Below are 16,436 nucleotides of genomic sequence, written 5' to 3'. Positions count from 1 at the left end.
GAAGTTGACACAGCCAAAAAATATGGGAGGTTGGGGCATATTGGATTTACACTCCTTTAGAAGAGCCCTTCTATGTAAATCAATGTGGAAAGCGATTATGGATGAATCCAACTGGAGCAAAACCATTAGAGCTAAGTACATGGATGAGCAAGACATGACATATTGGTATAGACAGTGCTCCACTGGATCCAACAATGGCTCATATATATGGAGAGGTTTTAAAAGATTGGAGCCATTCTTTAGAAAAAATTTGATTTGGAAATTCCAATCCGGATCCAATATTATCATTGGATTTGATGAATTGGTAGGTGCGGGAGAAAATATCCATATCTCCTCTCAACTTTTGAGAAATTTTCACAGCAGGGGATATTTCTTTTGGGCTAGTGCAATAAAAAAATGGGATGGTGCTATTCCAATCTAGAAAATTGCTACAAAAATGCAATTACCCGGTGCTCTAGAATCCCAATGGAATGCTATCACTATTTCATTGCAATCGCGTGGATTGTATCGCTCGTCAGATAGGGATTGCCTTGTTTGGAAAGGTCTCGGTGGTGCATCGGCTGTATATGCAAAGCATATATATCTCCAAATTTTATTATCAGAATCTGATACATGTGATAATATTTTTCCCCCAGCGTTTTGGAAATTTGGATGCCCTTTAAAAATCATTATTTTTGCTTGGCTGGTTTTTCATGACATGAATCTCACTTGGGAGAATCTCCAGAAGCGCAAATGGTGTGGGCCTGCCATATGCCCCCTTTGTAGATCAAATTCTGAGAATAATTTGCATATTTTCTTACAATGTCCTCAATCCCAGTTGATTTGGAAAAACTTAACTACTCACTTTGGTTTCACCATCGTCAATGCTCCTTCTATCTTTGAGGCTTCCAAAGCACGGAGCAACATGTACTGCAAGTGGAGGCCCATTTCTTTGTTAACAATCTGGGCCATATGGAAATGACAAAATCGAATGATTTTCGATTCCAAAAGGGAACCGTTTTATAAATTTTTCAAATCTATCCTTTGTTTATATGAAGCGCTAGCTTGGCCACGACATCCCAAAGTCAGACAAGGAAGGAATCAACAGCCCAACGATGCCTATGGATATCCCTGTGTTTTTTTTGACGGCGCTACTCAGCATGACACATGCGCCTGTGGAGTTTATATAATCCCAAAAGAAGGACAAGATTTTGACATACATTGGAATGGAGGACCTGGAACTAACAACAAATTAGAAATTATGGCCCTGACTGGTCTCCTTTCTATCTCTGACTTCCTTGGCCTCAAAAACCTCCATATTTTTGTAGACTCGAAAGTCATCATCGACCATGTAATGTCTAAACATATCATAAAAAATATACATCTCTCTGGCCGGTTGAACAGGCTTGAGGCTTTGTGGCGCTACAGGAAAGACTACACAATCTCCCATATTGTCAGGGATAAAAACCGGAGAGCAGATGCTTTATCAAAACAGGGGCTATCATCGCCACAGGGTATATGGAGGATGCAGATTACAGTGGACAACACCTCCCACCAGATCCAAGACTTTTCCATGCCAGGTACATATTTCTCTATTTTGTGAAGTCAAATCTGGTATGATTTTTTGTTTCCCCAACATTTGACTAATACTTTTGTCCTTTTTCCATATATAATCTTGGCTCAAGGACTGATTTTCCGAATTCTATATGAACATATGTGCATTATGCAATATATTTCCTTAAGACCTTTATGTAACAGATCTGATAGGGCTACATATATCCTTTCTCTCCATGTGGTTTCAACCACATTACGTTTTTCATATCAGATGGTTTCCATATCAACATTGTTGTACATATCTGCTGGATGAATATAATACAACCATATAGCTTGTTTTTCGTGCTAAAAAAGTTGCTAAGCTGCTGAGTAGCTTTATTGATATATCTATTTTGTGGCTTTACTTTAAAATAATGTACAAAAACATGTTCACATAAACAAAAACAACTAAATGGATAATGGATAACGTCTACATGACATTACTATTATTTACAAAATGGCCATATTCGAATAGACATAACTAATTATTTCAAGTATAACTCATTATGATCCACCCTATCTTTCAACAATGTCCATTCACATGTTGCTATTTTTCTACACACTACTATTATTTACAAAATATCCATATTCAAAATACACATAACTAATACTATCAACTGTAACTCATTATCATCCACCCTTTCTTTCAACAATGTCCATTCACATGTCACTATTCTTCCACAAACTATTATTATTTTCAAAATATCCATTTTCAGAATACACATAACTAACTATTGCAATTGTAACTCATCATCATCCACCATTGCTTTCAACAATGTCCATTCACATGTCCCTATTCTTCCCCACTCTATGCTATTCTTCCCCACTCTATGCCTTACGGCGTTTCCTTTGCAACATAAGATGCAAATGCTAGTTTTAATAATTTGAAAGCCAATACCTCGAATTGCATGGTCATGAATGCTCTCTCGATTAATGTGCGATCGAACGTTATTGCAGGTCATATGAAGGAACTTTTTTAACTTGCTCATGAGGAATGGCTGGAGTTGTGATGCATGAGAAGTTGCTATTTGAATATATAAAATGGGTTTTTAAAATAAAAATTAACTATTTCAAAAGTAAAAAGTAAAAGAAATTATATATGTAATTACCGTGATATGTATAGTGGTTAAATGTGAAAATTTAATTTGAAGTGTGTTAGTTAATTAGTTGAATAAATGGTATGAATCAAGTTAGTTTAAATTGATTTGATGTAGATTATTTTCATGAACTTTAAGCATCTAGGGCTAATCGAGGTAAGATATGATGCCTAAACTATTTGATGAGACAAACTTGTGTGATTAACTTGAGATCAACCATGATTTGTGGAGAACGGTTGGATACTCATGTATAAATAAATGAGTTCATTTAGTCAGTGATACGATGAATTGTTAGCGATACATTAGGTAAGTTCTATGCTCCAATGATATGTTATTGATATTACTGACTCTTATTTTGGAGATGTTTGTTTGCTCCCTGCAATGCATCTATGATTTATAACATTGTAATAGAGCTTATGGATTGGAGATCCTATTTTGGTTGTATATTTGTAAGACCTCCTGTAGGTTTTCACATCACATAAAATATCAATGGTATATGATCTCCTAAAAATTTAGATCTCTAAAAAAAATCGATCCGTTTTAAACTTGTAAGATTCTTTGGATCAAGGTTTGTAGAAGTAACACGAATTTAAAGTAAGGGCTTATCATTCTCAATGACCATAATTATGGCATGTGGGAATAGAATATGGATACTCTATTAGAAACTAAAGGTTTATGGTTGTTTACAAAAATTAGTATTCTTGATTTGAAAGTCTATCATGATAAATTCTTTCTAAATATCAACAAGGATGAAATTACAAGTGTCATGAAAACCTACATCTCAAAAGCGACTTAGTTCCATACTAGTGGAGTCAACTACCTAAATGTATTTCAGAATAATTTGAAGAATAAATTTGACAAGGTTGATGAAAGTTAGGTGATGCAACTTGAGAAACCGTTGACCTCCCATGAATCCCTCTTTTTAAACATGATTGAAGACTATTTGTCTTATGTTAATGAGATATAGTTAAAGTTGGGTAAATGTTGGAACTACTTCTTAAATAAAGAAGGTCAATTAATAGAATTGATTATGATGAATATAAAAAACACCCTATGATGTTTTTTTATTCCACATTTCGTGTGAATCAAGCGTTAAGGAAAGAAGGTGTTAAGGGTTATACACTTGATTCCTTATTTAGTTAGTTAATTAGGGCATAAAAGAACTATTTGATGAAGGATATATTTGTGATAATATATAAGATCATTTCACAAAAGAAACAATTTGACAAAAATTATAGGGAAAGAGGTTGAAATGAAAATAACATGAAAGTCCTTAAAGGATACATTGACTAGAATCATGGAGGTCTAGTTGATAAAATAAAGTAGTCAACTGAGAGTAAACGATTGATAGAAAAGGTCAAGAATGGCATACTTATTGATATTATATGAAATTAGGACCTATTGATAAGACGCGTTGGAAGAAGATCAATGATATTGATGATAAGGTAAAGAGGCTTTAAGGTGATTAGAAGTGATGGAATTAAGGATGTAACAATGAAAACCATGTCTTTCTATTGCTTCTTCCAAAATAATGCATGCTCATCAAAATGAATGGATAATGGACTCTGAGATGTTCACATTGCATGACTAAGGATTCCTCTCTTTTTTCTTTAGTAAGGATAAGGAAGAGAAAATATTTGTTGTAGATGATTATGCGCTTATGCTTACTTGTAGTGGTAAGGTTGATTGTGAAAATAATGTGGTCATTAATCTTTAACCATGTATGTAATCTAAATTAAAATTTGTTGTTTCTCTCACAAATAAACCAAATTGGAAAAGGAAATTGTTGTGAAGGATATTAACAACAATTTTGAAGTTTATGTTAAGGGAATTTTTGACCCTAAGGAGATATTGTATACTTCCTGTGATGAGGAAGGAAACATGACCATTTGTGCTTATAGCTAGATTATGTGACAGAACTAGAATTTGACATGAAAGATTAGGGCATCTAATCTTTGGGAGGATAAGGAACATGGTTGAATCTGAACATATTTCCACTTGTAATACAGAGATCGGGGTTTTTAGTTGAGTCTTTCCCCATATTATTCTTCTATGTTCATGTGTGATTGATTTCTCATTCTCAGTTATATGTGTTCTATTTGATCTTGCTCATATTCGATTAAGCTTCCGCAAGTTTGTTGTAGAAGTAGATCTTGTATTTTGCTTTAGTATATTGCATAATCTGTTGATCTACAATGGAAATTTCTACATGGTATCAGAGAAAAGGTGATCAAAGCGAAGAACAATATACAAGAAGGGAGAAGTTCGAAGTTTGAGGTTCCTGAATATAGAAATCGAGTTCTTATCACATCTCAATTTCACCAATGGTGTTCAACAGTTTAAGACTCGAGTATGCCCTTGATGGCAACTCGAATTATATAGCTTGAAAGGATCACATGGAAGCAATATTAGAGGATAACGGTCTAAAGGACTTCATTGATCAAGAAGTCCCCAAGCCCGCAACAGCTAATGCTATAGAATTGACGAAATGGAAGAAATGTGTGGCTAGAGCAAGGAGAATCCTCCTGGAGGAAGTTCGAGACCACATTGTCTGAAGCCTCCATGGGAAGGAGACACCGTTTTCGATGTGGAAAACATTGAAAGATCTATATCAGAAAAACAACGATCAGAGGAAGCTGGCACTGAAAGACAAGCTTCGAAAAATCAAGTGAAAAGGGTGACACGATCTCTACATATCTGAACAAGCTCACCACCTGCAGGGATGAGCTTGGAAGCATAGGGATCACGACAGTCGATGATGACATGGTGAGTCTTGCACTCTTTTTTCTTCCTAAGAGATGGCATAGCTATCAAGACTTGGTTAATGGAAGAGAGAAACTGCCAGATTGGGAACGACTTTGGTCGGATCTGATGCAGGAGGAGATAAGAAGAAGCACCAGAGATGGATCCTCATCAAAGCAAGATGATGAGGAAAATATAGCCTTAGCGAGTAAGGTGAGGAAATGGAAAGGGAAGGTGTCCCATTCCAAATCCAGTTCTTCCCATGGTGGGAAGAAGTTTGACAAATCAAAAGTGTGATGCTTTCATTGTCATGAAGTGGGCCATTATGCTACGAATTGTCCACAGAAGAAATATAAGAAGGGATCCTCGAAGGGATCTAATGGTGAGGCACTGGCCTCACAATTTGAGTTGGATTTCTCTCTTATCGCATGCATGGTTTCATCCATGGTGGGATGTGTGTGGTACCTGGACAGTAGAGCTTCATTCCACATGTCAGGTGACAAGAATCTTTTCAGTACCTTGGAGGAGAAGGATCTCCAGATGCAAATCGAGATGGGTGATGACGGAAAGTACCGTGTTTCAGGTGAAGGTACGGTTGTGTTTAAGAGGGAGCATGGAGCTCCCCTCACCCTGACTGATGTAAAGTATGTACTAGGCTTGAAGAAGAATCTTGTGTCCATTGCTATGCTAGAAGATAATGGCTATGATGTAGTCTTTAGTTAAGGAAAGGTATTCCTGAGGCATATCGGCACTGGACAGACCAAGCGAATTGGGATTCGAGTAAAGAATCTCTACAAGATGGAGGTAGACGACTATGCTGCATTGAGTTCCAAAGCTGAGATGGTGTAGAGCCAAGATGTTGGCGAGCTATGGCATAGAAGATTGGGCCACTTGCACCATGGAGCCTTGAAGATCATGCAACAGATTTCTACTGGACTTCCCAAGGGAAAAATGGAGCAGACGAATACATGCAAAGGTTGTACCTTGGGTAAGTATGTGAAATATTCCTTTCCAGATTGAGATAGTAGAGCTGGAGCAATCCTGGAGCGAGTTCACTCAGATGTTTATGGACCTTTCTCTACAGCCTCCACCGCTAAACAAAGGTACTTTTTTATTTTTATTGATGATTTTTCTCGTAGATGTTGGATCTACTTTATGCAAAAGAAGGATCAGACCTGCTTGAGGTTTTGTGAGTTTAAAGCCTTGGCAAAGAAAGAATCTGGAAAGAAAATAAAAGCCTGTGTAGCGACAATGGTGGAGATTATGTCTCCCAACAGTTTAAGGACTTCTGCACTGTAAAAGGAATTAAATGGGAGTTTACGGCACCCCATAACCCACAGCAAAATGGGGTGGCCAAAAGGAAGAACAGATCGATTGTGGGAGCAACTTGAGCGATGTTGCATAACCAAAGCATACCACTACATTTGTGGGCTGAGGCATGCAATACAATAGTATACTTGCAGAACAGAAGCTTGCACCGTATACTGGGAATGAAGACACCTATGGAGGCCTCTTCTCGGAAGCGACCAAATGTGAGTCACTTCCAAATCTTTGGATCATCAATTTACTGTCATGTGACCAAAGATGCCCGGAAGAAGCTAGATCCAACAATTGAGTTGGGAATACTTGTGGGGTACACTGATACACCCCACAACTATCAGGTGTACCTTCCTACCAGACAGAGGACAGTGGTACACAGGGATCTGAAGTTTGACGAGCAGAAAGCCATGCGAGTATCTCTTGAGAGGGAGCTCAAGTTACATGCAGAGGAGGAACCTTAGATTGATGCGGAGCAGTCGCATGCAGAGGATCCGGGAGTGGAGACATTCACTCATGCTGAGACTTCCAGAGATGGGTGAAAACGCTCAAGGGAAGCTGATATGTTGATGTTGGATGCATGGTAGAATGTGGGACAGCCATCTTCTCAGCACAAACAGAGGAGGTCGCCCGAGCAGTACACTAGTTACATGGCCCTAGTTGGGGAGTGTGTAGAGTTCGAACCTTCTTCATTCGAGGAGGCAGTGCAACAATTAGTCTGGGTTGATGCAATGGTAAAGGAGTACGACTCTATCATTCAGAACAGTGTGTAGGATGTTGTCCCAAGACCTCAAGATAATTTAGTGGTTAGTTCCAGATGGATTTACAAGGTAAAGCAGGCAGTTGATAGCAATGTTGAGAAACATAAGGCAAGGTTTGTTGCCCGTGGTTTCTAACAGGTCGAGGGGATTGACTACGATGAGAGCTTTGCTCCTGTAGCAAGGTACTCATCTATCAGATCGATGTTGGCACTATCAACTCAAATGGGTTGGAAGATCCATCAGATGGACGTGAAGACAACATTCCTCAATGGGAAGGTTGAGGAGGAGGTGAACATTGAGTAGCTAGAGGGTTTCGAGACCTTCGATCGTGAGCCGCATGTGTGCCGACTCAAGAGGGATTTGTATGGGCTGAAGTAAGCACCCCTTGTTTGGTACACCAGGATTGACAGCTATTTCACCGGGTTGGGCTTCACCAAAAGTGAAGCAAATGCAAACCTTTACCACATCATGGTAGAAGGTAAGCCATTGATCATTGTTATTTATGTTGATGATCTAATTTTGACAGGTGATGACCAGCTAATCAAGTCTTGCAAGGAGAACCTTGCAAGACAGTTCAAAATGAAAGACATGGGTCTTATGCACTACTTTCTAGGCATGGAGGTGTGGCAGAAATATGGTGAAGTATTTGTGTCTCAAGGCAAGTATGCCAATGAGATACTCAAGCGCTTTCACATGGAGAAGTGTAGGCCCATGCTGACTCCTCTAGCTGGGAACTAGAGGAAGGAAGATGTTACTTCAGGTGAGGTAGTAGCTGCTACTGCTTATCGACAGCTAGTGGGTTCACTTATGTATCTGGTGAACACACGACCAAACTTATGCTTTGTGGTGAACCAACTGAGTCAAGCTATGGTTTAGCCTACCAAGTTGTTTTGGAAGGAAGTGAAGCATGTGCTGAGATACCTCAGAGGCACATCTCAGTTTGGATTGTGGTACAGACGAACAGAGGGAGTGAAGCTTCAGGGCTCATAGATGCGGATTGGGCAGGGAGTCCATCAAACCAGAAGAGCACTTATGGAGGAATCTTCAACCAGCTGCAGTTTCCTGGTACAACAGGAAACAAAGATCAGTTGTACTTAGCTCATCAGAGGCTGAATACATGGCTACTAGTTAGGCTGCATGTGAGGCCATTTGGATGCGGAAGATTCTAGTGGGATTGTTTGGTTAGAGGATGGATCCAACTATGATCTACTGCGATAATCAAAGTTGTATCAAACTCTTTGAGAATCTAGTTTTTCATGACAAGTCCAAGCACATTGATATCCGGTATCACCATCTTCGAGACTGTGTGGTCAAGAGGATCATGTTGTTGTTGTATGTTTCGACCGAGGAACAGGATGCAAAAGGTATTGTCAAAATGCAAGTTCGAGTTCCACAGAGACAGGATTGGGGTTACTGATAATCCCTTTCTTGTTGAGAGGGAGTGTTGAAAATAGCAACAAGAAATGCTAAAATAGAAGTGCTAAATTTAGCACTGCTATAAATAGCATTTCAGGATACCTTCCTATTTTAGTTAGTCCCTAAACTAAAATAGAGAAGAAAAATTCGAATTTGATCTTAGCAGCTGTTTGTAAAATAATTAATTAATTCTTCTTGAGTTAATTAGTTGTAGAAAATCAAACATGAAATCTATGTGAGGACATGCAACAGTTTCTCCATTGATTGAGGAATTTATCCCTCAATTAAAGAGATAAGGATGAGTTGTAATTTGAGTTGTAATTAGTTAGCTCAATTAACTGAGTTAATTCCAGTTAGATTAGTTCAAATAGTTTGTTGAACTAATTGTGAGTTCAATTAGTTAATGCATGCATGCATGTAATTGTTGCACTTCAGATAACTTAATATTCTCTCATAAATAACTCATGCATGTCAATTCAGTCAGAGACCCAGTTGAGATCACATGGAGGGACAGTGTACTATTAGTTGCAGGAATATTCCATTGTGAATATCTCTTGCATGCAGAAGGAATTCATTCCTTAGAGATTGCGCAGTTACTTCTTCAATTTAGTGAGTGTGTGATGAGGCCAATCACACATGTGGCATCATTGGACCCCAATAAAAACTGCACAAGGAAATAGGAGGCTTGGAGGGCTCAGGGAAGGCATATCTTGTGTCTATTCAGTTTGTGAGCTGTGTTGTTTGATTGCAAAGAGAGTAAGATAGCTTGTGAGCTAATTATTTTTGTAATCTAAACATATTTCCACTTGTATGATAATACAGAGGTCGGGGTTTTTAGTTGAGGCTTCCCCCAGAGTATTCTTCTGTGTTCATGTGTGATTGATTTCTCATTCTTAGTTATATGTGTTCAATTTGATCTTGCTCATATTCGATTAAGCTTCCGCAAGTTTGTTGTAGAAGTAGATCTTGTATTTTGCTTTAGTATATTTCATAATCTGTTGATATACAGTGGGAATTTCTACATTGTCTATGTGTAATATGCCACTTTTCAAGTCCATGTTGAGCACAAAGGGAATTAAGCATCTTCCTTTGCACACATCATTGAAACTCTTACATCATTGAATTAAACATTTCCTACATATACACACCATGTATTATGCAACATGGTAGACTCATCACATTACAACTATTTCGCCAGCATAGATCCATATTAACTCCACATTTATCATGCATCGAGAGGGATCAAATCCCTCATGGTGAAACTCGTTATTTTATTTATCACAAAAATTGTAATTTTATTTATTTATTAATATTTTTTAACTCCATGTTCAATTCCATGTGTAGGATCCCCATATTGATCACCATGTTAATTCATAATCAATTACAATTAATTATGTTAATAGTATTCCTTTGCAAGTGTCAACATGGATGTGCTTCTATTATGACAAAGATGAACTAATTAAACAGGGAACAATTTATATGTATTTTTCCATTAAATAAATGTTAAGCAATTGACTAGGAATGTGAGCATCAATATCGACCATGATACCAATAGTGGGATATTGACAAGGGTGTTATAGGAAATTTATTTCGAAAGTCTTTCCATGAATTCAAATTAAAACTATGAGCTTTTCCCCTCTTTCCCAAGAGCCCATTCATTATGAATGACCATGTAGTTGGAACTACCACCCTCATAATTGTAGAAGTTGGGGTGGTAGTTAAAATGGTGCTTGAAAGTTTATTGGATGTAATGGGTGGACTATATTCCTTGGAATTGTAAATTTACCCGTAGATCTACTTGAAAGACCATGGTAGATATAGGGGATGTACAAAATTAGACTGCATTGATTATGGAAAATTTTGTAAGGGAGAAAAGATCCACAAATGGAAGAGTGGGTAAAAAAATCATTCATAGTTAGAGAGAGATACATATAGAGAGATTAGAGGCATATGAGTTCCTTGAATAGAAAATTCATAAGTATAATGTTGCCATTATCGAGTAGAAAGGTTGATAGGGTGTTGTGAGTGATTATATTGAGCTTTGGATGCCCAAATACACTTAAAAAGTGCCAAACTATGATTGGCACAATATTAGTGTGTTTTGGGCTCTCTTAAAATGATTTTTTCATGAAAAATACTTGCAAGACATCTTTGGAACTTAGTTGATTAGCAAGGTTCGTGAATTGATGTGCACTAGGAAAGAATAGGGACTATCAAGTATTGAATTGCTATGCTAAAACCTTTGATTTTCATCCCCTTGGTAGATGCCCCTTGATACTAGAATCCCAAGGGCCTATAAACAATCATAGTAAGATGTTAGGTTCAATCCCTAGAATCACTATCTCTTTCCCAATATAGGAATCACCATAACATCTTCTCAAGCCCATCCCATTCTTAAAGAGAATCTTCCCTTTTTAAAATGCTTTTAGTTATCGTGTATAAACATTTCCACTTTCCCCCAATTAAGTCGTCTATGGAGAAATCATACATATGATGGAATTTAGAAGTGCCTTATGGTTGGTAAAAGTAAATTACAACTTACCTTCCCCACTTTTCATCTTGGTTTACTTTGGTGCTAAATTTTCAAGTCTTTTCCAATCCCAAAAGCTTCCTAACACCAAATTAAGGCGATATTCCTCATTAGAGCATGAATATTAGTGTTGGATATGAATCCCTTGACCAATATCAATTTCTCAAATTGTCACATGTTAGTTCACTACAACCAATATTGATCTAGGAGGATCCAAAAATGCCTCAAAATTCAAAGTGTTTAAAACTTGATGAAAATAACACCATGTCGAAGAGCTCAACAAGACCTTTCGAACACAACTTAAACAACCCCAAACAAACTTTGTACATGAAATTTACCACATTCTACAGTTTTTATGAAACAACAAAAAATTGAATAGGGGTTGCCATGTGGCAGCACCAGGAGGTGCCACATGGCATGTTGATGTGGTAGTACAGTCAACATATGGCAGACCATACAAATGAAGTGGTTGTGCGAGAAAAGGACATGTGGTAGAGGTAGGTGATTGTGTCACTGATGTAACAGGTGATTGTGCAACTAACATGGCAAGGTTTAGAGATGACAAGTGGCAAGGATTAGAAAGGACATATGGAAAACCTTGAAGATGACACGTGGAAAGCTCTATAGATGACACATGTCATACAATTGGTGTCTGACTAACACCTAGTCAACCAGTGATATGGTGAGGCTTTACGAGACATGTCTCATTAATTGTACAACAGGTGGTCCAATCAAAGGTTGTCATGTGGAAGCCTCTAAAAGGCAACAAAATTGATGGTTGAAGTATGGAAAAGTCGATGATTGAAATGTATGTGGAGCATCTACTTGATTTTTGTAGGATGATAATCTTGTATGCAAACCAAAGAAATATCATTATGATTTGAAACAAGCACTTCAGGCATGGTACGGAAAGCTAGATTAGTTCTTTCTTCGTCATGGTTTCGAATATTGTGAGTTAGATTGCATTATTTATGTGTAGATTATGAATGTTAACATTTTTAGGATTTTCTTATATGTATATGACCTAATTATCATGGGGCATATTTGTGAGTCTATTATTAGTTATAAGGCAAAGATAAAGCATATGTTTGAAATTGATGACTTAGATCTATTTCTTTTCTTTCTTAGAATCCACCTAATGGTTACAAAGAATGGAGGAATATATTCCTTGTTTTATTTCATGAAAATTCAAAGTGAAATTGATTAAGGAATTTGATTCATTAAAGGCCAATGCTACTATGTACAAGGCATTATTGGCAATTTCATTTATTTAACTTGTAGTAGAGTTGATATCACTTTTACAATTAGCTTGATTTTTAGGTTCATGCAAAATCTAGATGAGATCCACCTAAAGGTTACAAAGAACCTTGTTTAGTATATCAGATGTACATATAAGGTTTTCATTAAGTATTCTAACACATTTTTGGTTCAATTTATCATATATACAAAAAATTATAAGGTACATAATCGATATGACCAGAAGTCAGCTTCAAGTAAGCATTTCACATTGGATACAATTTCATTATTTGATCATGTAAGAAGTTATAATTAGCCATCTCAATATTTACCACAAAATATAAATACATAGGAATTGTTAATGCTAGAAATGAGATAGTATGGATTCACAACATAATTGGTGAGCTAGGATTTCCTCATGAGGAATCAACTATAGTGTTTAATGACAATCAAAGCCTAATAATAATAACAATAATATAAATTTAGTTAGACACCAAATTGGTGTATGAGACCTCCATTTGTTTCGATCAAGGTGTTGTAACATTTTCTTATCAAAAATGTTACAATAAAAATGTTTTAACCTTAGCTCATTAACCCTGTCTCATAAGCCATTTTCTACACTAAATCTTAATCTACATTTCAAATAAAATTAAAAAGAACAAATAAGTAAATCATATATATATATATATATATGAATCATTAATATTAATTAAAATTAAGAAATTAATTAGGGGTGATAATTATATTTAGATTAAAATTAAATTAATAAAATATATAATAAAAATTAATGTCAAAGTTAAAAACCATGCACACTAATTTTTGTAGATTTCCAAATCATTTTCAAATTTTACGAAAATGGTTAAGCACCTAAAGGATAATTAAGGCAAATTGAATCATTAAATGAACTTATCAATAGACAAAGGATTAATCAATTCTATAAAAAGGATTAGTCAATCAGATTATTGTCAATTGCAACCAGATTTATGGGCAGCTAACATATTCTTAAGGAACGACTTCAACCAAATTAAGGTTTTAAAGGAGGAAGATCAACAGTCAAGTGAACATGTTCCATATTTCAAGCAAAAGGATCATCATCAACAAATTAATTTCCAAAATTCAAGGCAGAAGACTTACAAACAATTCCAAATTTCCTATGGTTATTTAGAGATTGTTTTTGTTTTGGTGCATTGTTTAGATTTTTGTTCCTAAAATCTTGTAGCAAGTTCAAGATTGTATTTGTCTATATATTTGATCATTTTTAATATAGAAGGGGTTGGCTTTTGATGCTAAAACCCTGAGATATTTGTAAAGTCTACTATTACATAGTTTTTAATCAAAAGTTCATGGCTTAGGCCTCTGACATAATTTTTTCATGTGAGTACATATCATTTTCCTACATATATTTGAGGTTGTACGGGACACTAGGAAAGGCTAGGTTGAGTGCCAAGCTCCCTAGAAGCCCACCGCAAATTTATGTTCTGTAATGAGTAAAAGATTGAACAATTTGTTTAATTAATCACCCATAAATCAATAGATTGTTGCTTCTATATCAATTCTTAGATGTATTATTTTCGACTATAGAGATTCTTCTATACGCTTCTAATCATATTAGATAATTGGATATTCAGGGAGGATATGTTAATTATCTAATTTCTCCTACATTCTTCTATCAAAACCTTTCAAGCTATGTTATTATTTTATATTGAATGTTGGCACTTTGATCAGGCCTCTACAAGAGAGGGCTTTATTTCTTAAGTAGGGATTTAAAACCATAAGCAACCACCCTATACACCAACCCCTAGATCTGGTCAGTGTGCTTCATAGGTTGGTTTTCAATGACAATGCATAATATTAAAGCCTCGTAACATTGAGGGAGCCCCCTCTAGCTCAAGGGCCAACTTGGACCTAAATTTGGTTGAGTTGGTTTGTTGACATAGTTTCACAGCCAAAAATTGCCTTCTAGAAACATATACAACACGAGGTATCCCCTCTGTGAAGTTATTTGATTGCTAAATTCTATGCAAATGTACATACTCTACCTCGCTCTAGATTTGAACCTATGAACTCTTATGAGGAAACACATGTTATTAACCATTAGGCCCACTCAATATATACATGGGGCTCATAACCTATTACAAACAAGAAAAAGAAACATTTTGAGTTTCATGCCCATTATCTCGGATAATTGGTACATGAGAATCTATTATATCTTATTTATTGTAAGACCAAAGATCAAAAGGCTGATAATTTTACTAATCCATTGACATAGGTGAAGTTTGTTAAATTTTGGTTTGTGATTGGGTTGTAGGATTCTGTCTTAATGTGAGGGGATGGTGGTGTTTGTTGTTGTGCTAATGAAACCCCCAATCCTCTATGTTGTATTTAAACAATAATGCATGAATGGGTAAATCCAACTTGAAGTGTACTAGTCAATTAAAGGACACATGGATTGTCATGATTAGATCAATTGGCACTAAGTAGGAATATATTTATTGGTCAAACAACCAATTGGTTCCAACATATGTTAAGTTCAATGTTTAAACTAATCAACTGATTTCCTTGAATGATCAAGTTGAACACATGAAACTTGATTTGTGGGAGATTGGTTATATATTTGAGTATAAATAAATGAGTTCAAGTAATGAATGATATGAGGAATAATAAATCATACATTATATATGTCCAATTCTTCAATACTAAATTTGTTTTCTAATACCACCAAATCTTAGCCTAGATTTATTTGCTTATTTTTGGAATGCACTTGTGAACTTCTAAGACATGACATGAAAATAACCATACAAGAAACCACCAAACATGAAACATATCTTAAAAAAATGATACACATTTTGTACCCAACCATAAAAGAATATATATTATCACATATAAATACAAAGGTTTCAAAGTTAAGACCAACATGAAATGTTATTTTCATAATGTTAGACCAAGTAGCCTAACCTTTTTATCATGCACAACACATTTATAAGGAGGTTTGTTGGGCAGCAGATCCCCCCATAGCATGTTTTTGGGGCTTAAAGCCTGAGTTTGGTCAATGCAATGTAAAGACCACGTAAAATGCGAGTGCAGAGTGCGAAAGTCTAGGGTTGTCCACCCTAAAATAATGTAATTTAATATAGAATGTGTCGGCCTACCCATGGTCCACAGACCATGGGATTGTATAAATAGAGTGAGGCTCTAAGTGGAAAGTCAGTCTTAGTCTTAGCTTTGAGAAGTATTATGGGTTTTTGAATGAGGAATTCGCTCTGAGTCTGTAAGTCCGAGTCTTGGGTCATAGTAGTAGTGAGAGGCTTTGCAACTGAGTGCGCAGAGGTCTGGTAGAGTCCACAGTTGTGTGCGCGGACCCTTGCAGTTGAGTGCGCAGGGCGAAGTTGGGATTGTACTGGAACAGAAGATTAATAAAATATAAGTTGATTCTGGAATGTTATGTGTTATTGTTTCTGTGATATTTATGCATCTCTTTATAGTTTATGATTGTGCGCACTAGTTATAAATGTTGAATGATTAATAAGAATATTGGGCCCACATAATTAAGTTAAGATCTATAATAAAGGCACAGTAAGGATAAAGGATCTAGATAGCATCTCTTCGTGCCCTTTATAGAGCTATGCGGAATAGTTGCATAAGGCGCGAGGAACAGACGATTGCGCAGAGTAGTGCAAACATGCAGATCGGTTCGTGAACTTCCCTGACTTCATCAAGACATCCCTAGGGTGTAGAAACCTGGTTCCAACACCCTCCCATACTACC

The sequence above is a fragment of the Pinus tabuliformis genome, chromosome 1_2 (genome assembly GCF_031772625.1).
Source record: "Pinus tabuliformis cultivar Carrire ecotype Pingquan chromosome 1_2, CPIR1, whole genome shotgun sequence".
NCBI classification, from domain to species: Eukaryota; Viridiplantae; Streptophyta; class Pinopsida; order Pinales; family Pinaceae; genus Pinus; species Pinus tabuliformis.
The sequence above is the reverse complement of the archived record's forward strand: the minus strand, read 5'-3'. Positions refer to the sequence as shown.